This window comes from Myxine glutinosa, chromosome 9 (genome assembly GCF_964187855.1).
Source record: "Myxine glutinosa chromosome 9, kmMyxGlut1.1, whole genome shotgun sequence".
In the NCBI taxonomy this organism is placed as follows: domain Eukaryota; kingdom Metazoa; phylum Chordata; class Myxini; order Myxiniformes; family Myxinidae; genus Myxine; species Myxine glutinosa.
This window is the reverse complement of record NC_136269.1, coordinates 125,240,270-125,264,042: the sequence shown is the minus strand read 5'-3', so window position 1 is coordinate 125,264,042 and position 23,773 is coordinate 125,240,270. Positions and strand designations below refer to the sequence as shown.

At 43.1% G+C, this 23,773-nt stretch overlaps 1 protein-coding gene across 8 annotated transcripts in view; it reads right to left on the bottom strand.

Annotated features, from left to right (window-relative positions):
- Positions 1-23,773, bottom strand: part of LOC137434968 (F-box only protein 46-like) — a 115,336-nt gene that overhangs the window by 78,551 nt on the left and 13,012 nt on the right. For 2 of the 8 annotated variants that reach the window (XM_068128238.2, XM_078784886.1), the window contains exon 2: positions 5,600-5,984. The exons of the other annotated variants lie outside the window; for them this stretch is intronic. The gene's annotated coding sequence lies outside the window, so the exon portion shown is untranslated. The remainder of the gene's footprint in view (positions 1-5,599; positions 5,985-23,773) is intronic. 8 annotated transcript variants of the gene reach the window in all.

The following is a 23,773-nucleotide window of genomic DNA, read 5'->3' as shown; positions in this document are numbered from 1 at the left end:
CCTCCCTCTTCTGCTAGCGCTAATTACGCGTAACACACTAATTTTAAAACCCGAAGTTTTTTTAATTTTAAGGTGTGCTGTAGTCAGAAGCGCTAGAAGCGCTGCGCTCCCTCCCTTCGAATCCCTCTCTCTTCTGCTAGTGCTAATAATACGCTAATTTTAAAACCCGAAATTTTTTAAATGTTTATGTCTCCGTGACATTCCTGGGACCATCCCGAGTCGAACAGTACTTTCCGCTCGCAAATCCGTCCACGGGTTCTCAAGATCTTAGAGATCATAGATAGATCAGGATACAGACACAGAGGCCAACTCTACTTTATATATATAGATATATATATAGATATATATATAGATATATATAAATCTATATATATATCTATATATATATATATATATATATATATATATATATATATATATATATATCTATCTATATATATATATATATATTATATATAAATACAGACTTGGCATTTAATATGGAATATTTTTTTTTCCTTGACTTGGGTTTACTTTCTGAACTCAGTGTATCAATCTGGTGAGTTTCTTTTACGCTTCGGTGATGTCTTTGTTGAAAGAACCATGTCACTGATTGTCTTTCGCAGCAAGAAGTCAATAACAGGATTATATCACAGGTGGCATGACAAAATGTAAGGACAGGTACATTTGACGATTGGCTTCACAATCGGGTATATAAGGGTTGTTGCGTTCTGTATTAGTGGAAAACAACTGCTGCACGTCTACAAAAGTTATTGCCGCTTCCTCTGGAGATGGTCCGTCAACTTGACAATGCTGTTTGTCATGGAGTGGTGGCTTTACGAAATTCTGGCATGAAACAGCGTGCTATTGCTCGGCATTATGGCATCACTCAAGGTCAGGTGTCAAAGATCCTGAAACGAAATGCTCAGAGGGGTGTCCCTACTCCAATGCCGAGGCCAGGACGTCCACGCAGAACCACAAGGAGAGATGATCGCCAGCTGCACCGGTTAGTCTGCAATGGCCGTACCAAGTCAGCTAATCGGCTTAGGGCTGAGTGGCAGCAACTGACAAATGTGCCTGTATCCAGAAGGGCTAGTCAACAAACGACTGGTTCAAGCAGGCTATCGTGCCAGGCGTCCCCTGAGAAAACCACGCCTGACCAGACTACACAGCCAGCGCCGATTGCAGTGGGCCAGAGAGCACCGTCAATGGCAGCCAGGAAACTGGAATCACGTGACCTTCAGTGACTAGTCTAGATTTCTGGTTTATCGTCAAGATGGCCGCGTCCGCGTGCGCAGACAAGTGCATGAAGCCCACAACAAAGATTGTATAGTGCCAAGAGTCAAGCTGGAGGTGGTGGGGTGACCGTTTGGGCTGCTTTTCATGCAGGGGGCAACAACTGACCTGGTTGTTCTGAATGGAAACCTGAACCAGTTCAAGTACAGGGTCATTCTGGAAGAAACATTGCTTCCATTTGCTCGTGCAGCCTTTCGAGGAAACTTTGTCTTCCAAGATGACAATGCACGGCCTCATCGTGCTTGCATGATCCAACACTTTCTTGCTGACCGTGGTGTAGAGCATATGGAGTGGCCTTGGCCATGTCCCCGGATATGAATCCGATAGAGAACTTGTGGGCAGAATTAACGCGTCAAATCGACCACTTGGACCAGCAGCCGACCTCTGTGCGTGAATTGCAGCAGACTATTGTCACTGCATGGCAAGCGATTCCTGTCCAAACCTTGGCAAATCTCGTGAACAGCATGCCTCGACGTGTACGTGCTCTCCTGAATGCTCGTAGGGGTTACACGAAGTACTGAACTGTAATTTTACTGTCCGTAATCCCAGTCATAATTTAGCTTTTGTTTCTGTTGAAATTTTTTTTGGCTAATGTGCAAAATAAAGAGATACTTCTGGAAAACGTACAGAAGTTTAACACAGTACTGTCCGTGAATTGAGTTCGATATCAGTTTACATCACTTTCAAGGATCAATTTATTTGCTTCGAAATGTCAAATGTGGTTTTTGTTTCTTTTAAAGGTCACATTAACAAAATCTAGAATAATTTCAACATAATTCCAATGAACTTTTGGTTCTAGGTCATCTTGAAAAGTAAGTTCACCCCCACAAAAAAAATATTCCATATTAAATGCCAAGTCTGTATATATATATATATGTATGTAAATACATATATATATATATATATATATATATATATATATATATATATATATATATATATATATATATATATATATATTGCACTCGTGAAGTCTCTGTAGCCACATACTCTTCTTCTCCGCAGTCGTCTTGCACCCCCCTCAACTTCATCCATCCTCCCCCGCACACAAGACACAGTAGTCAGTTTGTATTAGTGGTATCGATGCAGTGCAGTCATGATGGGCCAAATGGCCAGCTCCTGTGTTAAAATACATTGTATCTGTAACCCCATTAATAGTATGAACGTTAAAAAAAAACTGATAATGAAAAAAAAAATTCTAAAGATTTCCTCTTCAAAGTAAAATTCTGAAAGTCATAGAATTGTGCCAATATTCCACAAATGTCTTCCCTGCTTCTTCAGCTTCTGGTAATGAAGTAGTTGAAACAAGAAAGCCCATATTTCATTGTGTTACATGCTCCTCCCCAAACCCCGGTCACGGTGTACCTCCGAGCCCCGAAAGGAGTCACGGCAGAAAGATGTGCTATTATGTGTGCCAATGACCAATGGTGAAACCACACCAATCAGTTGTTACAAAACCCAAGTATTGTATTAAAATCACACAATAATACCAACTTGCGCAAGTACAAGAAAACCTCAATTGCACAGCAAACACCATATAATTCCTATGATGGTGCCACCAGTTTCTTAACTCAATAACTCAGGGTACTCCACGTGAGCGAACTGTAACACCCCCAAAGTCACTATCACGACACAAGGTCAAAGTCGATCCACGCTCCGGGGATCACAAGAAAAAAGGTCGCACTGAGACCTGAACCCAGGACGGCCGACAGTCGACGCTGCCGAAGAGCCGCTTAGTGAGGTGTCAGGCCGACGTCGGTCAGGCAAAAGTTCACCCAAAAGGCGAATGGGAATTCACACCTTCGGTTCACCAGACAATGACGTGGACATGAACGAGCAGCAGTTCCCATGCAGAGAACCGCGAAGTCCCAAGCGAAATCCACGACACACACGAGAACCAGGCTAACGGCTGGTGCGAGGTGAAATGGCGGACGGGCCCGTAATGGAGGCATACCGGCTCTCCCGCGATGATTCACTTTCGGAACCAACAGCAAAACCCGTCATGCAGGTTTATCTGCCCCAGCAATAACGACACTGTCACAGGAATCCCTTTCCCGGGGAAACCAATATTCGCTCGTGACCAACGTCCACCAGCGTCCGCTCGACACCTCGGAGCAGATCGGCCTTTCTTTCCCGATCTCACTTGATCCGCTCCAGCCTCTTCTTCTTCCTCTTCCGGTTTCTCCCGATCCATTTCGTTTTTCTTTTGAAACACTAATTTTTACCTTTGAAGACAGTTAGCTCCATTTCACACTCAAACTGTAACAATAATAGTATATGAAACAAAAAATGTTTCCAGTGGATGAAAACCACAAAGACGAAAGTGACGAATCCGTAACAATTGACAAAAATAGCCTGGTGTTGGCTTAACGGTTAAGGTGCTGTCTTGGGATCCTCGGATCCTGAGTTTGAATCCCGGTTGATTGTTGAATTAACGCCAGGGGGGTTGACTCAACCTGTCATCCTTCCAAGGTCGGCAAATTGAGTACCAGCTCACTGGTAATTGGGGCATTGCATCAGCAGCACAAAACCTTCCAGAGAAATGATGCAACCAGTAGCCACAGGCTGCATACGAAAAACAATAACAGTGACAAAAATAAATCTATTCAAGCAAACTCGATTTTTTTTTCTTAAATAAACATCTCAAATCTATAATTCTCCTTCCAGGGAACAAATGCCAAATTACACAACAAGCTATCAGAAAGGATTATTTCCATACGTGTTTTAGTGAGAAAATTTTAATAGCAGTAGAGCACAGGAAACACAACAAGAAGGGCACTTGGCAGAGCGCATACCTCCACCAGGCTGAACAGTTTACGTTTTGGATCCCAATGATAGGCCCAATCTGGATTTGGATTTGAACCAACATCGAATCACTTCTTCCTTATCACACACCCAAACTGTCCACCAAGTTTCATCCAAATCCGTCCAGAACATTTTGAGATATTGTGCTATATATCAGTTTTGGCCCTATCTCTTACTGGAGGCAAATCAGATAAAAATTATCATATCCGGATCTTCACCAAAATCAAATCATTTCGTCCTTGTGACACACCCATGTCCACCAATTTTCATTCTCATTTTTGGAGATATCCTGCACACAAACATACAATAACAAGAAGTATGTCGTGCATATAGCACGATACTTGCGAAACCTCTAAAAGAAATTGTTGGCTTATGATGACCTCAAAAATACTTGGTGGTTGAATTTAGTGACCAGATATGCAAATTCTCTTCAAATTTCAAGTTATTCGGATGAAAATTGAGGATTTTAGAAATTTGGCCTATGTTGACCTCAAAAATACTTGGTGGTTCAATTCAGTGACCAGATATGCAAATCCTCGAAAATTTCAAGTCAATCGGATGAAAATAGAGGATTTTAGAAACTTGGCCTATGTTTTGTATTATTAATGTTATTACGAAACAATGATAATACTAATAATACACCCCCTCCCCAAGGGTGTTTTCCTTCTTGGACAAACGCTATGTTAACGAGAATAAATAGCTTAATGTGGCATATCGCGGGGTAAGCCCACCAAAAGTAAAAAATATTTTAAAGCACAAACACGTATGACTACCTTTTCAAAAACTTGCTGCTGCTGTTTAACACAAAACAAAGAAATTTGGAGGAATTCCGATGTTCTTGAGGAATTACATGCTTATCGCACCACTACAGATCAACGAACCAGAGCCTAGATCTACTGTAATCTATATATCCCAAAGAAGATAATAACATGACCCTTCCTGTTGTTCCCATAGGCAGTGAGTGTACTAGCTTAAACAAATCCACGGTGTAGTACAAGTTCTTGTTAGCAAAGCATCAGGTTGGTTCTCAACAACCTTCCTAACGTCATTATTAAAATTAATTAGTGTATAGTCAGGCTTGGTCAGCCGGGTCGTCAAAGACTTTCTCCAACCGACGCGAAAACATGGTGAGAATAATTGTGGTCCTTAAAGTATTAGTAGTTGTAGTAGTAGTAGTAGTCGTAGTTCATCATAAAACCGTATTACAAACCGTTCTGGAGCAATTGAACAGCTCAATGTTCAAAACAACATCTTCGAACAAACAAATGTTGAGTTAACAGGATTATTTCACAAGGCGCTTCCTACTAAGCAAAATTAGATGTGCACCTTAACTCTTCCTTAAGAGTCATCAGTGGATGCTTTCACCTTACTCCCACACATTACCTCCCAGTCCTTGCAGGCACCCATCCCCATCACAATAGATGAGTAGCCATCATTAGACAAGCAGCCCTCAATGCATCTCAGAACCCTGACCACACCCTGCACAACAAGCTAGGCTATTTCCGAGAGTAGCTCAAACCTGTATCGCAGCAGACGATGGCCATGGCTGAGCAAACACGTAGCAGATGAAGCAATGGCGTACTTTCCAATGAGCAGCTGTCTACAGCACCTTCTTTCTCCACCAAGCCCCCTGGTAGTGATCTGTCGAGGAAGGAATGGTGTCTCCTTAACTGGCTCCAAATGGGTGTTCACAGATTCCATCACAACATGTTTTCCTGAAACTTTGCCGATTCATCCGACTGCTGGTGTGGTCTCCCTCAGACTGCAGATCATCTTGAGGAAAAATGAGTATTGTACCAGCTTCTGGGAAGAATGAGCCATTCGAGTGTCCTGCGGTAGAGTGGCGACCCATCCAGGATCGTGCCCCCGAGCCAAGGAAAAAATGCCTCTGCAGCCCTATGCGCCTGATGGGATCAAAGAACTGGTTATTATTATTATTATTAATAATAGTAAACAGCTGTGTAATCTGCAATACGATTACCAATTCCATCATTTAATTTGTACAGATTTTAAAATAGAAGAAATAAACAAAAACAAAAGGACCAAAACCAAATGCCCAGTCCTCGAGCCTGGCAGAATTTAGACTCATCGAGAGAAAAAGCAATCCGTATTTCGACTTATGATTATAGAGCCTCAAAATACTGGCACAAGTTAGAAATAGTCGGTGATTTGGGAAACAAAGTGGGGAAGAGTGAGGAACAAAACCCTCAAGTCATTGGCAAGCTGGCAAATGGTATGGCCATGAAAATGTCGAGAATGAAAAAAACCCGGAAGGTTGCTCGGAATGGCGATGCCATTCCATCCTCAGTCAAACTTTGCCGAAGCAACTCAAATGAACACATTGCTACTAGTAGGGTGGCTTAGCATCAATTTTGTCGATTTATCGTTACAGGGTGGATAAAAGCGTCATTTTTGGTACAGAGCTTCCTTGTGGCCTAACTTTTGGTTTTAGAAGGGGTGCCACCTGAACGGGGTCATGGATCCGGGTCAGGGGGGCCAGGGGCACTAACCCCCTCCCATGTAGCTGTAATACGGGTTTTATGCCTTTCTCACATTGTCTATTAACACCATTTTGGGTTCATAACCTAAGTCACGCACAACATTTCATTTTAGAATGTGATGGCCCTTGTAACAGGGGCTAAAGGTCAGGTGAGGGGCCAGGGGGAGCACCCCCCCCCCCCCCCCACCACTTCTCAATGTCAAAAATATGGGCTTTGTTCGCAGTTATTAGAGATTTATTTCTGAGTTAACATGTGTTGTTGTTTTCGTTTTATGATGGGTGCACTTGGATTAGGTCTGTCTTTTGTTGCCCACACAAAATCAGCGACACTTTGTTGCAACATTAATTCTCCAAGTTATCTTTGTGCTTGTGTCAGGTAAAATTTCAACGTAGCATAAAATACAGACATCTGAATTTTTTTGATGTTGAATCATGATGATGATGTTGAATCATTTGATGTTTGATGTTGATGCCCTTTGATGTTGAATCCATCCATTTCAATTTTGTGCTCACAGCTTCGACGTATCACCATGGATTTCAACTGGAGCCGCTGCATCATTTGTCAGAAAGACAAGGATGAACCGTTAAAGTGTCCCACGAAGTCCTTAGATAAAGGCGTTGATGGAGCAGATTTCTATAAATCATTTTTGTTAATTGTGGAAGCATTTCGAGCCATTGATGCTCTTCCTACTGAGCTCTATTTTGGTGAAGAAACTGCTGACAGTTTTGCTTCACATACTGCTTCTTGGCACAAGTCCTGTCATTTGAAATTCAGTAACTCTAAGATTGAAAGGGCCAGAAAAAGAAAAATGAAAGATTCCAGTGATGCTGTAAGCAAGAAACCTATAAAGCGCCGATCATTTGATGTTGAGAAATGCATCTTCTGTGAAAAGGGAAAAGAGAAAGATGCCCTACATGAAGTTAGCACCCTAGAAGCAGACAACAATATCAGGGAAATGATAACCGAACTGAATGACACAAAACTCATGACTAGAATAGTTGGAGGTGATCTCATAGCACTTGAAGCAAAGTATCATCTACTGTGTCTAGTGAGCTTAAGAAACCGGTACCGTTCTCACATGAGGGCATCTCAAACGCTGGATAATGATGATGAAAAAATGAATGAAGCACGTGCATTTGCTGAACTAAAAAGCTACATCAAATGCCAAGTAGACTCAGGAATATTCTTCTTCAAGTTAAATGAAATTCATACTCTGTACGTAAATCGTCTCGTTGAATTAGGTATCGAAAAAAGCGTGAACAAGACAAGGCTGAAAGAACATTTGCTGATAGACTTTCCAGAAGCACAAGAACAATCTGATGGGAAAAACATAGTTCTTGTTTTCAAAGAAGGAATGAGAAAAATCTTGAAAGAAACACTTGAAAAGCGAGACTCTGATGAAGATGCTGAGACAATTGGGAAAACTGCATCCATAATACGAAGGGACATTTTGAAACACGAGTGCTTCAAGTTCTCTGGTTCCTTTCCTCTAGAATGTCAGGAAAATTCACTTCCATCAAGCTTGAAGTATCTCATCTCTCTGATTTTGACAGGCCCTCAGTTTGGTGAGCAAGATAAACGTGACTCTCAAGCTTGCCTCACAATTGGGCAGGAAATCCTGTTTAATACGAAGAAACGACCATCACCTGGACCATCATCGTCTTCAATGAATCCGGGACATTCCCTTGACCGCGAGCCACCGCTCCCTATCTACATTGGCATCAATGTACATGCACAGACTCGAAGCAAGAAACTGATCCAACAGCTACACCACATGGGTATCAGCATTTCGTATGACCGTGTCCTACAAATTGAAAATTGGATCGCGACTTCTGCCTCCGAGCGCTTCGAAGAGGATGGTGTAGTTGCTCCAGCATCCCTCAGGAAAGGAGTCTTTACTCTTGGGGCCTTAGATAATTTGGATCACAATCCCAGTTCAACCACTGCGATGACTTCATTTCACGGGACAGGTATCAGCTTGTTCCAGCTACCATCCAAGGACAAGCCAGGTGAAAGTAGACCACCAATCAAGATACCACCTGCTGGACAAAAGAAATATTCTCTTCCTGATAGCTATGCATCTGTTCCAGCAGTGGCTTTGAAGACAAGCTCAGTGAATGAACCAAAGCGTGACGCATATTCCATTGAGAGTACTTTAAATGATGCTATGACAGAAGAGAAGCAGTGGATCAAGCGGGCCCAGTCCCTTCTTCATGAGGAGGACATTGACCATGAAATATTATGGTGAAAAATAATATTATGGTGTGGGGGGGGTGGCTCCCCACCCCAATCGCCCGACCATTTGCCCGTTCTCAGGAACCTCACATTCTAAAATGAAATGGAGTGCTTAAAAATGTTATGTACCAAGGTTTTTTGCTCATAGACAATATAAGATTGGTGTAAAACCCGTATTTCAGCAATATGGGAGGGGGGTAGTGCCCCCGGCCCCCCTGACCCGGATCCATGACCCCGTTCAGGTGGCAACCCTTCTAAAATCAAAAGTTAGGCTAAAAGGAAGCTCTGTACCGAAAATGGCGCTTTTATCCAACCTGTAACGATATTTCCACGAAGCCACCTAACTATACAGAGCATCCTACCAACACTACTCGGTGAAAAGAAGGATTGTGTGGGTTATTAAGTGGGAGGAGTTAGATAAGAAGGGAAGAGTTAGGTGAAGATTGTTGGTGAGAATAACCCGCAAGTAAATATTATTGTTTACAATATGCAAAAGAGCACAACTAAAAGTGAAAGGTGTGTTGAGTGTGTGTGCGTGTTATGTGTGTGCGTGTTATGTGTGTGCATGTTATGCGTGTGGTGCGTATGGTGCGTGTTGTGCGTGTTGTGGGTGTGCATGTTATACGTGTACACGTTATGTATATATATACAAGTATATAAGTATATATATATGTATGTATACAGTATGTATGTATGTGTGTATGTATGTGTGTATGTATGTATGTATGTATGTGTGTGTATGTGTGTGTGTGTGTGTGTGTGTGTGTTTTTTTTGTTTTTTTTTACTGGACGAGGCTCGCAGAAGAGTTATGACGCAGTACAAATCAGGACACAACATAACAAAGGGAACAGAAGGAGAAAGGGGAAACACCAACAGCAGGTCTACACCATCTACCAACATCTACAGGTGATCACAAATTGTCTATATAAACCGTTTCCAAGCTCTGTTGTCTTCATTCAGTCATCAAATTCCCACATACAAACATACACAGGTAAACATGTCACCACGACGATCCTACATTTATAAACACTGGAAGATTTCCGAAAACATTTGATCACGTTTTCCAGCTATTCATTCAAAAACGAATACACATTTTAATGGCCGACATTCCAAAAGTCAGCAACGAAAAGTCACCGTTTCGTCTGATGACATTATTTCCAGGTAGGAGATCGGAAGACACAGACAATCGTGTATTTATTTCGTTTTACCAACATCAACAGGACTGTGCAACGTCATCAAGGGTTCGGTCCATTAATAAGCCAAAAGTAGTCTCAACAAGGCAATGTACACTCAAGCGGTTGTTTTGCCAATGGTCACATTTTGAAAGGCAAAGTCAAAAAGCAAAATAACTTGAGATTCTCGAGATCAAAAAAACGCCAAAGCAAACTGATGAAGTATGACAAAAGAGTTGGCTGTATTGCTTCAAAGTGTTAACTCTTCTCATGGTTTATTTTTGTTAAATAAAACAAAAGCAAACGCCTTAAGCTGAGATACTGGGACACCGTGGACCCTTTTACACCAACTACAATTGGCTCACACCTATTACACAACTGCCTGTGCCAGCCACATGGCTCTCGGAAATGTTCAGTGGAACCAAGAAGTTTAAAGGTAAGAAATGTGTGTAATTAGATTTGTAAGCAAGTGCAGATTTGTCCCACTTGCAATATAAAGGTTTGTTCGAATCTTCTTCTTCTTCTTCTTCTTTAACGGCCACAATTATTCCCACATTATTGTGGGGTTGGCCGGGAGAAGCTTGCCCCAAGTCTTTCATGAACCGGCTGGCCAGGCCTGACGTTCGACTAATTTGGAATTTGCTCAGGATGCCAGCGATACTTCACCTACTCCTCGCAAAGGACACCGTGGGATCTTTAACGTCTATCAACTAATGCCAGCAGATGGGACACCCTCCAAGGAACGGCACATACATCTAGATGAATCGCTCTACCTGTGAAACACCAGGATGACCGCTTATAGATGGGTCAGGATTCAAACTCAGGCTCGACAGCTTAGAAGCGAGTGTGAATACCTGTAGGCCTAGGCCATCCAACCAGGCCAAAAGTGTGCTCGAATAATGATGCCAAGAAAAGACAAACACACAAACAATCTTCCAGTCATCTTCGACCACAACATAATCTCACCACAGCACATCTACGTCACAAATGCACTTTGCTCCCATCAACAAATTATACCAAATATCACTGACGTGCTCGTCAAGCAACTTATGCAATCAATGGCAAGTCATAAGTCATCAAGCAGAGGTGGTACGCAATAGCAATGAACATCCTGCCAGTTTTAGGCTGATTAATGCAGTTTGAAGATGCTGAGAATGGGACGAATGCAGTTCCTGAAATGCAGTGATGATGTGACAACCTTGGCTTTGGAAGCATCTACCTCATTAGGCAGAAAGGGACCTCAACACCTACTCAGATCAGGATCAAGAACCATGCTCCATAAAGAGCGTCTGTGCTGCCGGAAGCAGGTTCTATGGGTGGCATCACAATCTTGGATGTGGGTTGCCACCCATAGGAAGACAAAGCAGGAATTTGTAATTTGTTCATGGTGGCACCGATAGCTCGCCTACTCTTCGCGAAGGACACAGCACTGATATTTAAGGCCCACCAAAATGGGAACACCCAATGATGGCCAAATTAACTTTTTCCCTGAAGGCTCATTCCGTCATCAAATGGATTGTGTCTAAGGTGCCTTCACAGTAATGGTCATGGAATGCAGCAAAGGCCACATCAAGTGCGATACCCGCCCGGTCTTTAACTTCTTCTCACCTAATAAGAATAATCTCTCTCCCACAAGCCTGGTGTTGGCTTCGTGGTTAGGGTGCCGGCTTGGGATCCTAGGATCCTGAGTTCGAATCCCGGTCGATCGCTGAATTAACGCCAGGGGGGTTGACTCAGCCTGTCATCCTTCCGAGGTCGGCAAATTGAGTACCAGTTCACTGGTATTTCCCTGTGTGTCGCAAGAGTCGACTAACTGGGTTGGTGGCAGGAAGGGCATCCGGCCGTAAAAACATTGCTTCAAAAAGGGGACCATGTGCCCGAAAAAGGCCAACCCCTGCTTTGCAGGGAAAAATGGCCTCTAAAGGTGGTTTCTTCTTCTTCCACAAGCACCTTGCAATGCCGAAGGACTTAATGTGTTGAGGCCATGACACTCTCGGCAAACCCAGTGTGTTCCAGGATACACGATGTCCACATGTATATTTTTTTTAAAGTACCACTTTCCTTGCTTTACACGTTGGAATGACCACAGGAACACATGAGAACACCCATACCAGAAACATTACTTCCAATTTAGAGCAACCCTGGCAGTGACCCTGTAGAGCATCATTAAGATTATAATGCATAATGAATATACAATCAAATTTAACCACCAATGAATGATGCTTCCCTTATCCCCTGCCTCACCCCCCCCCACCCCCCCAATCCTTCCCTTATCCCCTGCCTCACCCCCCCCCCCCCCCCACCCCCCCAATCCCACCATCATAAATAAATATGTACAGGTACTGTACAATGAAAATCTGTATGATAAAGTATCCATCTAATGCAACCACTTTTTACATGGCAGCTCAAAAGGTGTCTGAGATATTGCCGAGATGAGAAAGGAAATAAATAAGTGATAAATAATGTAAATAAATAAAGTATAGTAAAACAATTAATGTATTAATCAATTGGCAAATGGCATATCTAAACCACCACCATTTCATCCAAATCCGTAACTTTTTGAAAATAAAGTAATTAATTTAATGATTAAATAATTAATCGATTAATTGATTAATCAATAAATCAAAAATAACCTCTACAGCCAAATCATTTGGTCATTGTCATGACCAAATAACAGCTTCCTAACTCAAAAGGTGCCTGAGATATTGCCCAGAAGAGAAAGGAAATAAATAAGTGAAAGAAATAATCGATAATAATTAAGCAATTAATAAATTAATTGATTAATCAATTAATTCATTAATCAAAAAACAAAACATACTGTTTTTGCCAAAGTACGTGCTCACTATTGTGCCAAGATTTCAGCTTCCTAACTCAAAGGATGGCTGAGATATCACCCGGACACACAAACAATCCCAAACAAACAAACGGAGTGAAAACTGAGTACTCCCATTCGACGCGTGTCATTGCCGGGCCCCCTTCGGTGCCAAGCGATGACGTCAAGAAGTGCCTGAAATTGGAATAGGAAAGGAGTGATGTGCAACACCTAGGTAAATGAGGAACACCAAGCAGCAGCTTCCAGCCTTCCACAAAGGTATGTATGGTCCGTGTTAATTAAGCAAATAACATTCCATTATGCCAAGGGTGATGTATAACTAGAACAATGTGACTGTGTCACCAATATGCCTCCGCGTCGTCCCACAACGGGTAGATGCCATCACTCTGCATATGTATGGGTAGGGAAACGTGTTTGTGAAGTTTCGTGTTGATCGGATAAGGTTCGTTTTTCTATCCAAGATGGCTGCCAAACCAAGTGACCCGCGACATCATAATTTTCAAACTATATGCAGCAATGCTATTAGATGATATTTGTAAAATTTCGCATCAATAGGGCTTCAGAGATATGATTATTTAATATTTTCCTTCAATCCAATATGGCTGCCAAACCATGTGACCTTCGATGTCATAAATTTTATATTTCAATACAAATGGGTTATAGATCATGTGCATGCAATTTCAGATTTTTAGGATAAGGAATTTGATTAAAACATTTTTGGCTGGTATACCACTTCACCTAGGAATAGGAATGAATGATCGTTTTAAGGATATTTTCCCCACTAGAGTGGGGGCTAGCCTCACGGGCCCCATGACAATCAAGGTTCCCTGTTTGAGGCAATGTTTTTTTTATGGCCGGATGCCCTTCCTGACGCCAACCTTTAGTCGCCTCTTCGATGAGCAGGGATACGGTACGGTACGGTGTACATACATATACGATATACATAGGGATACGATACGGTGTACATACAGGCCGTACTGGCCCAACACCCTATTCACACTCTTACTATGTCTCTCCGAAAAGATCGACTGGACAACCCTCCCATCTACTTTCTCAACAATCCTCTCCAAGAAGTTCTGTCGCTCAAGATTTTGGGTCTCACTATCTGCCATGATCTTTCTTGGGAAAACCACATTTCCAAGCTGGCCTCCAAAGTCAGTCGCCGACTGGGCATCCTCCGTCGTGCGAAGTCCTTCCTCGGCACACCTGAGCTCCTCACCACATACAAGGCTTTCATCCGCAGCTCAATGGAATACTGTTCTCCCCTATGGGCCGGTGCTCCTGCCTCACACCTAGCTCGGCTTCACGCTGTTGAAACCAAAGCTTTCAGAATTATTGGAATCTCCCGCGATGAAGCTATCTCTGAGGGCCTTTCACTCACTCACCGCAGGCAGGTAGGTGGTCTTTCTGTCTTCTACCGACTCCTCTCCGGCGTTGCACCCCCAGCTCTCTCTGTGCTCTGTCCCCCAAATATTCCTACAGGTCGCACAAGATCTGCCAGCAACCCTCTGATGGTTAAACTGCCGAAATCTCGGCTCTCTGCTCACCTTCACTCTTTCATTCCTCTTTTCTCCCGCCTCTGGAACAAACTCCCTCACTCCCTTCAATCCCACTCCTCCCTCCAGGTCTTTAAAACAGCTGTTCACCACCATCTCTTATCTTCCCCCATCCAAAACCTTGATCTTTTCTACCCCCGCTAATTCACCCCAGATCCACCTTGTTTGAAATTCCAACTTCTTTCCTGGAAGTCCTGGCAGTGTCCATATGTTTTATACCTCTCCCACCGCCCCCTTCCCACGCCCCCCCCCCCCAAAGCCCTCGCCCTCTCTCAGATCTCTCGATGTCTCCATGTCTCTCGGTCCCTGCTCTCAAATGTTGTGTTTGTGTCCTTCCCACTCTCTCCCCATCTTGTCTACCGCTCCCTATGTTATATGTTTTATGTGTCGGTTTGTCTTTCTGTGTGATTAATGTTCGCTCTTTCACGAGCCTCGACCTTGTATACAAAAAAAAAAAAAAAAAAAAAAAAAAAAAAGTGACTTTACATTGGTGTTTCCATTTTCCTTCCACTTCCTGTACATTGATCTAAGGCTCGCAGAATCATGAATCACGCTCGCAGAATATTTCAGTTTTTTTCTTTTTAATAAATTTGCAAAACTTTCTAAAATCCTGTTTTCTCTTTGTCATTATGGGGTATTAAGTGTAGATTGATGAGGGAAAAAATGAATTTAAACGATTTCAGCATAAGGCTGCAACATAACAAAATGTGAAAAAAGTGAAGGGGTCTGAATACTTTCTGAATGCACTGTACGTGCATGAGATTTGAACCTGGGTTCCCTACATCATCAGACGGGAACACTAAACAGGCCAAACCACATTGCAATTCACCATTGTATTTCACATAGACCACCTGTTTGGTGCTCCAGATTAGCACTAACCACAAAATTGTGAGCCCAGTTTCAAATTAAGTGTTAGCTCACCTTTACCCAATATTAATCGCAAAACATAAAAATACACCGTCTCTTAAACTCAGCCTTTCAAGTGGTATTACCAAATGTGGGCTCGCAGGATTTCATTTTGAGCGTAGAGGTACGTGTACATTCGCCGCTCAGCTGTCTAGCCTGGGTGCAAACTGTCATCCTGATGTTTCAGAGGCAGGGTGATGCATCAATGTGTGCGTTGCTCCTCGGATGGGCGTTATACTGGGGGTCCCATGGTTTACTTTCCTTCATGAGGAGCAGGCGAGCCATCGCCGACACTAAACAAATAAATAAGTCAATGCTGAATCACTGCGTAACAAGTGGTTTGGTCTTCTTTGAGGTTCCTCGACGCCAAGCGACTGCTTGCTATCTGAAAGTGGTTGCTGTCTGGTTAGAATCTCAACTGCACTTCAAACGAATCAAGAAGGTGGTTCACATATTCCATGTTCAATGCCTTCTTAGATTACGCATAAAGTATTGTTAATAAATAAAATTAAATAAACAACTACATAAAACACACTTTGGACAAAAAAGGGAAACAGTGCAGCCATAATAAGCTAAAGTTGACTGTTCAAATGTGGATAATGTTCGTACATTAGTAACATCCCCACAACCAAACAGTCAAGGCCTTGCACAATTACAACATGACATCATCCAATCCATGTTCATATGTGGAAAGATGTTCCAGCCAGCTCATAATAAGTCCAAACTTGGCATGAAAACAATCATAGGGGTAAAAATGTGTCGAAAACAAAGGGTTTTAAGTGATTACCGTACTCCAAATAAGTGTTGCGTCACGACGTCCCAACTTGGCTTTCTACGCACACGCATCATACTGGCCTACGCATACATACATATCCTATTTATTTGCTCCTGTAATGCGGTTATGCAACTCCTAAATAGGGGGGCAAGTTTGTTGTTATTCCTGCCTCTGCTATACACACCTGCGTAGGCAAGGCCAACCCAGCTGCAAAGCCACCACTTACATATATATTCGACACTGCACTGAACCATTTTGCTCACTTGCAGTGCTATCCCACACAAGAAACGCAAAGAGGGGTTGAGCTTTACTATGTCTGTCTGTGGATCCATGATCCATGACCATTGACCATGTATCGGATCCATAGTCCATGATCGAGGAACTACTTAATTTCAATTGAATTTTATACATTTGAACACTGTAGAACATGAATTGGAACAATAATCAAAACAGGAACCTGCAGTTTAGCAGTACGTTGGCTCTGAATTTGGCAAATTGTACGGAATCTCGTCCCGAGCGCGCATGCGTACAGAGGAATAGGTAGTTGTTTCAGTCTGCCTGTCTGGCAGTCAAACAACATCGAAAATCATTCCAACCAGGAAATTTACTGTTATTAAGGACGTCATAAAGGACACAAACAACAGGCACAAATAACTAATTCAACATGTTAAATAAGGTGATGTAAAAGACAGCGGTAAGCTTCCATAAGAAGTTTTTTTTTTCTACAGCCTTTCAAACCTTTATTGTATTTCAATTGAATTGTACACTTAAATACTGTAGAACACAAATCGCCTTGTTAACACTCCGAAAAACCTCCAGTTTAGCAGTGATTGGGCAAAATATTATGCCATTTTACACCATCTTGACCAATCACATTTGCTGCTTGCGCTGCTCTCAGTGTTGGGGAATATCGAGATCGAAACAAAATTGCGGCTCTTACAAAATATATATCGTGCTCAGAAATGCAAAACAAGAGCTGAAAAGACTCTTCCCATGTCCTTTTTGTCAAGACCACATGGGGTAAGCAGTTCAATGAACTCTCATTGGTTTGTGGCTCTCCTTCAATCCTAAATGTATGCCATTTAAAGGGGAAGGAAGGTAGAGGAGTAGCAGCCAAATCCCAAATCCTACCCTGGTTCCTCATAATGACTCCAGCTTTGTCTATTTGGGTTCCTTTTGATACTTCAATGCTATATTTTGTCAGTTATTTGATTCTTCTTCCATGCTTTTCTGATCGGTAGTGCACCAGCATGCCTTAGATCAGGGTTTCTCAACATTTTTGCCTCCACAGCCCCCATGTCCAATAAAAGATTCCAGGAATTGTAGATAAGATATGATAACAAAAGTGCTTACGTTCAAAAAAAATCTTTATTAAACTAATCTTTAAATGTTTGTTGTTTTTTTTTCAAAAAAATCTTTAATAACAACACTAATAATTAATAGCATAATATGAATGCTATTACAAAACAATATCCCCCCTCCACAAAGGTTTTTTTGCAATGTGTGATATTGCCATCCTCCCCAACATGACTCCACCTGCCGCTCCCATAATGTGCGGGTGTACTGGTATTAAAAATGAACCAACGGAAGCACTATATGGTAAACACCCGACTGAGTCGATGATTTTCCCCTGCCATCTCATAGACTCCCTGGCGGCACTCTGCGGCCCCCTTGGGGTCCTCAGACCCCCGGTTGAGAAACCCAGCCTTAGATGGTGTAGCATCTTCATACCAACAATCTTCTGAAACTTTCAAATCCTTTTGAATGAAATCCCTCCATATTTTCCTGGGCAGTCTTGGTAGTGCACATTTCTGTCTACACTGTTGCCAACGACCTTGCCAAAAGGTTATGAAACCTGTTTGGCAGCTGATTGGGACATGCTGCATTGGGGTTCTCAGGCATGTGCAACATGTAAATTCCTGCAGCTGTGGAGGAACCGAGGTAGGGGTAAAAACGTGTCAAACAAAGGGCTTATTTATTTTCTTATTTTCTTCAAAGGGCTCATTGTAGCTTTTCTTGATTACGTTGTGTAGCTTTCTTTGGCTAAAAGGGCAGAGTGGTAACCAATACGTGACTTTTTAAATGACGTAATCTGCCCCAGAATGCTTGGCGTGCATGCGTAGACATCTCTAGCAACAATGGGCATCAGAGCAAGGAACATATCATGAGTGCCAGGTAAGGATTGTTCCCTAAAATGGATCACAAAGCTTTTAAAATAAGTCAAAGATACTTGAAAAATTACCGTGAGAGGTGTGCAGAGAGAGAGGTGTTTTCCTCCTTCCCCAACAAAATATTTGAAGAACTTCCTGATTAATTCGCCTAAAAAGTGGATATCTTACAGCACGCACTGCAAAAACTACAGACGATGTAGGCCCGTGCAAGACCCACGACGGGCTATAGCCGGTGTGTTCGACCCGACTTCTACGAACATCCCCGTCAGTGAGAGGACTTTGAACCATGTGGGATAGTGTGAACATGCCAGGCTTGATAACGTATTTAATGGATAACTGCAATTGAAAAGACGATGCCGTCATTCCCAATATTCAGGCACACTTCCCAGAGGGAGACACCGTATCTGGTCTGGGTGCTTAACACCAATGGGAATGTCGTATCTGGCTTATGAATGCATAGGGTACGTTTAAAATTATGATTCTACAAATTATGTTTTTCCAGCCATTTTCATCATTATTTCAATCGATTTCATATATCTTACTATAATTCACCAAATGTCAGCCCGTCTGTCCGTCCGTCCGTTTCAAGGTACCGCAAAAACGGCTGAACCGATCGCAAGGATATTTTGTGTGGGTAATCCTGGAATCTCCTGGAGTAAAATAGGCTATATTATTTTTCCAATTTCAGCTTTGGCCTCCAGCATTTTCAGGTTTGGACTCCCGCATGACATTATTTTCCTGGGTGCCGCACAAACGGCTGCACTGATCGCTGCACAGCTGCACTGATCGGACTCGGTGACCACGGACAAAGACCTTTTATAAGGACATGGGTTGAATCCCTGCTTGAGAGAATGCCAACCCCCTCTTCGCCATTACGGCTGTCTCTCCAACTCACAATCCCACGAGATATGCGGAAAGGACGACCCAAAACCAATTATCTTCTTTTTGATTCGTATATAAACATCATTAAAAGTAAATAATGACCTCGGCCAAAGTTTAAACGATGTGGGTTTAATATCTACATGAGAAAATTCCACATAGCTATTTGGGCGGTGTACAAACAAACAGATCGCTGTCTCCATCGATCTTGCCGAGGCCGTAACACCTATCCGCTCAAAATCCTTTTAACTGTTGACTTGGTAGTTTTTACAATGAAGGAAACATTAACAATGTTGTTCAAAGTTTCTTTTGTGATTAATTTGTGATTGGAGATATGTTATTGGAATGAAAAAAGAGATATCGAGTTCAAGTGAATGACGACATGCCATGATGGTTTCCACTTTCTGAACGTGAACTTCGCGGATCGCCATATGCAGATTTGCCACGGACCCACGATCGATGTTTCTATACATAAACGTATCTGCATACATAATACATAAACGTATTTGTTTGCGAACGGGTACATTTTTCATGGAAGTCCTTCAGGAACTTGCTGTCCATGTCTGATGTGCGACTGAAGGTGCTACAGGAATGTGGAATTTATTGGTTTCATGCTTTAGCATTCGCCGTATCTGCATTGCCAGTTTGATTCTGGCCTCCCACCCATGCGTAGCATGGGTATCTCACTAGTTAGATTAATGAACAGGATTAAATAATCAAATTGATATATGTTGGAAAATTACATTCCCAGACCGGGAATCGAACCCAAGTCATCTGAAAAACCGTACCAGTGTTCTGCCATCTGAGCTATCTGGGCGACCCTATTTGAGCATGCAATTTTCCCCACACATAGAATTGCCACTCTCTTTCTGTCAATGCTTCCAGGGCACTCACTGCCAACCATAGAAGCACCAACCGCCTGAACACGAGAGGTTCTTGTACCAATGGGGAACGCGAGAGGGTTTTCCTCCTTCCCCAATGGAAGTTGCGGACAATTGTATTAAAAAGACGTTTTGCATCACAGATGTCACATGAGCAACGGCAGGTTAAAAGTTCCCAGAGAGCAGAACCAAACCACTGAAAGCACACACAAAGAGCATGCACGAAAGGCCTCGTTAGTATTCATACCTCATTTTGAAATTCCCGTCCCATATTGCACAGGCATAAAACAAAGGATTGACATAGATATGGATGTGTCAGTAAACAGTCAACTTGTAATATCAACCAGCCTAACGGCAATCGCTTCTGGCTCGGTTTGAAGTCGTAACCAAAATGCTGATCTTGTCTCATTTAAGGGAATGTGGCCAACCATTAGCCCATTTTTGGCAATGGCAGTCCTTAAAAGATAAATGCGCTCGAAGGCCTTGTGAAGATCAGTCGTCGTAGCAACTAGGATTCTCCGGGTCGCAACTAGGATCGGGTCTCTCCCACATAATCAGCACCGCAACCATAGGGGACTGAGTGGACCACAACGACCCTGTTTGGGGGAAGTGCCGTCACTTCCCGGGGCACTCTGGATACCAGCGGCGCCACAACAATGGTGCTGTCTTTCTCACCAGGGCATTTCTTCCTCAGGAGGAATTTCATCCTCCCCGTGGATGTCAACCTGTGGAGATTGTCTGTGCTCTTCAGCTTTTAAATGCTGAATGTCAAGCAATGAAACAGCACATACCATTTTAATGTCTTTGTGACGACTCGGCTGGGGTTTGAACAGCGGACCTCCCAGATTTGGAGCGGTCGCTCTAACCATTAGACCACCAAGTCTTGTCAAATGGTGGTTTTGATGGTGAATACAGGTTTGTAACTCCCTCTTACCCCTGTCAATCACAATACACTGAAGTTCCTACGAGACACTACTGACACAAATAGTAAACACAGACCTTTTGGTTGTTGCTGTGACCTGACAATGTTCTTAGGAGCCACCAGAATAGTTTCCCCTTTCGGACATAAAATGTCAGGGTACCGTTTGCCTTCAAAATGCTTCAACCCTCTCCTATTATCCTCCAAGGTGGCTGGCAAGTCTCATGCTCTTTTTAATAGAGCAGGGCTCGGTGCTCATTCCTGGCCCACGGGATGGCACGAGTTAAAATTCCAGGTAATGGTCAATGTGTGGGGGTTTCCTGTATACTGCAATGTTCAAAAATCCTTTAGGGCTCCTTCACAACTACTGTCCAGAAATTGGAGGGATCAATTTTGTTTCCTCTTCACAGATAAACTTGGTTGTATCAATAGCCTCATGAATCGTGCTGACAGCTTCACTGCGACAGATGACAAAGATGTTGTCCAAATAACGATACCCCACACTTGGCTGTATGGGAGGGACTGAAAGCCATGTCTCCATTTCCTCCCTCACCATATTCACAGTTGTGCAATACCAGGGAGCCCATGGCAGTGCTAAAGACACTTTTGTAATACACCCCGCCAAAAACAAAATAGGTGTACAAAAGGCTCGCACTGAGCAGCTCACAAAGATCTGCAATCAGGACCAGACAACCTTCCTGTTTTTATCTTTTATTTTATCAGCGACTTTAGCAAACATTCATCCTTTTTGTTGAATTGGAGAATAGACGCTCAGACAGTTGCATCCGCTAACATGTCCTGTATCTTCTCATTGTATGAGGAACGGTCCTTTAACATTGTTTTGCATGTGAAAATGACAACCTCATCCATCTCGCGGAGCTCTTCCCAGTACCATGGTCAAAGTTAAATTTGTTTCGGAAAGGACGCATTCGCGGAGTCAAAGTGTAGCCACACGATGATCTCACCTCATTATTGGTGTTGTCAGGAAGTTGTGTAATAGAGTTCTCAACCTGGGATATGATCAAGTAATTAGGTATTCCCTGAGGAGTAATCGGGAAGTTGAGGACTATTTGTAGTGGGCTAGTGCCTCTGTGAGCTGTCCACTCGAAAGGTTAACCACCCATCGGTCCTGAAGTCGGTTGGAGGGATGGGGAGTTGCATCTTGGAGGGGCCTTATACAGATTCACCTCTTAGCGCTGCAAACTTGTTTCGACATCACTTCCATCACCAACATTCTGGTGTCGTTGGCGAAAGTGCACACTCTCTGTTGTACTCATACTCACAACTCGTTTTTTAACATCCGATGAATCACAATGGCCACACATCCTATATGGTTGGCTCGCCTTGTGAGCTATTTATGGCGAGCCAATTTACGCAAACGCAGAAACTTCAGTTCCGGTGAGTGAACAATTTGCCGCGCCTCCTTATCTGGCATGGGTGGTCTGAAATGGAGGGACTTGCCAATCACATATTCATTCAGATAGTGGTGGTTGAGTCGGTCTGTTCCAAAAGCTTGGTTTGGCAACGGCATTGTTCGGTCATGTCCTGCCCGTGGAAAACCCGTGGTTCGGTCATTTTCGCAAACATATATATGAAAAAACAATAACCCAATCACATCTCACCTGTGAATAGAGGGAATAACCAATTAGCTCTCACGTAATCAATCCCCCCAGGAGGCTAGGATTATATAAATAAATCGACCATGCTCTTCTAGCCGAAAAAGGGGGCATAAAGCAACCATAAAAGGCCACACAAGATTAACCTTTTGCTGTTTCAAACTCTTCCCAGAGTCCGTCCACAGCTGTAACGACATTCACACATAGTACATGAATGAGAATCTCATTGTTACACACCCCCTCAGCCGCAGGACCGGTTTCGTCGCTTGTTTGGCGAATCATCAGCGACAGCACAGTCACAAGAGCGTACCATCAAGACTCCCAAGCATGTATCGTGTGTGTGTGTGTGTGTGTGTGTGTGTGTGCGTATATATATATATATATATATATATATATATATATATATATATTGTAACGGTTTTGAGAAGTGTAACGGTTTTTTGAGAAGTGTAACAATTTTGGAGGAAGTGTAACGAATGTGAAAACGTTACAATGTGAACGTTACAAAAGTATGGTAACACCCTGTTAATGTAAATAATGGTCGCAGCCGTCCTCCTAGTCAATTCCATGAAACTTACACGCAGGTCACGATATATCTTTTTAAATAGTGTATTTCCTTATTCCATGTAGGCTAAATCTGTGTTTCCCACTAGATTGACTTTGCATTGTATCAAACAAAATAAGAGTAGGCCCTTGCAATTTCCCCAAACATCTCCGCTCTCCAAAGTTCCTTTCAAAAGGGTGCGAGTTGTGTTCAATCCCGCAAGCCGCCATTGCCCATGTGCTAATCTCGGAGAAGAAAGGCGTGTCTCCACCTCGTCATAGAGGGGAGGAGTGAGCCAGAGGGTCGCATAGCCAATCAGCACCGCGGTGAGCGAACCGGTAGGCGTGCCCTCGCAGCCGGCGGCTTGATTCCGCCCGAGGTGATAAAAGCGACTGTAAGGGACTGCTTTACCAGATGACTTGAGAGATGACCTGGGAGATGAGCGAAGAGGCGGCACCAAGAGGAGCGGTGAGATGCGAAATGCTCCAAGCCAAAGAGGAGAGGTACTCGGCAAGGAAACCAGCTTTGGAGAGACGCGCTGAAAGGAGGGAGACGGCTCCACCAGAAGAAGAGGAGCAGGTGTGCCGAACCAGCGCGTGACGTCTACAGCAGCGGATACGCGACGGAGGGTTTTCCCGCCAAAAACCGCGAGGAATTGAGAGCTGCTGCCTCCGACCTTGCCTCCCTCTCAAGCAATCCACCTC